Here is a 528-nt window from a genome sequence, read left to right on the forward strand (position 1 = left end):
CAACTTTTGTTTTGTTTCGTGTTTTGTGGTTTTTTTTCCCCCCTTTTTTTTTAGCTAGATGCTGATAACATATCTTATGACAAAAAATCAATTCCCATCTTTTCATAATATCAACAGTTTTAAGTTTTGGAATCACAATTTTCAGAATCTGAAACAAGGTAACAAGGGCACCCTTAGTCTAATATGTCAAACTGATCTTGAACTGTTATCAGGAATTCTTTTGATATTTATGTAACACAGATCAGCTTGATCCAGACTATCGAACAATGGCATTGAAGCATCTTGACAATTTCTTTTGTTCTTTAGATGTTATCAACAATTATATATTGGTATTTTTTCAGACAGAACTTTCAAATCTTTAAATGGTTGTGTAATTTTCTTGGGAAGTTTGTGATGTGGTAACCTCTACTGTTTATCTTGTAGTCACTTCTGGAAAATGTAACTAAGGTCTAGTTCTTGTTTTACAATTCTTTGTTGCATAGATCTTTTGCATAGCCATCTTTAATTCGTGGTTAAAACCTTCAGTTT

At 31.4% G+C, this 528-nt stretch overlaps 1 protein-coding gene across 1 annotated transcript in view; it reads left to right on the forward strand.

The window, feature by feature from the left end:
• LOC107639370 (beta-glucuronosyltransferase GlcAT14C-like) overlaps positions 1 to 528 on the forward strand; it is an 8,787-nt gene that overhangs the window by 7,548 nt on the left and 711 nt on the right.

The sequence above is a fragment of the Arachis ipaensis genome, chromosome B04 (assembly GCF_000816755.2).
Source record: "Arachis ipaensis cultivar K30076 chromosome B04, Araip1.1, whole genome shotgun sequence".
Taxonomy (NCBI): Eukaryota; Viridiplantae; Streptophyta; class Magnoliopsida; order Fabales; family Fabaceae; genus Arachis; species Arachis ipaensis.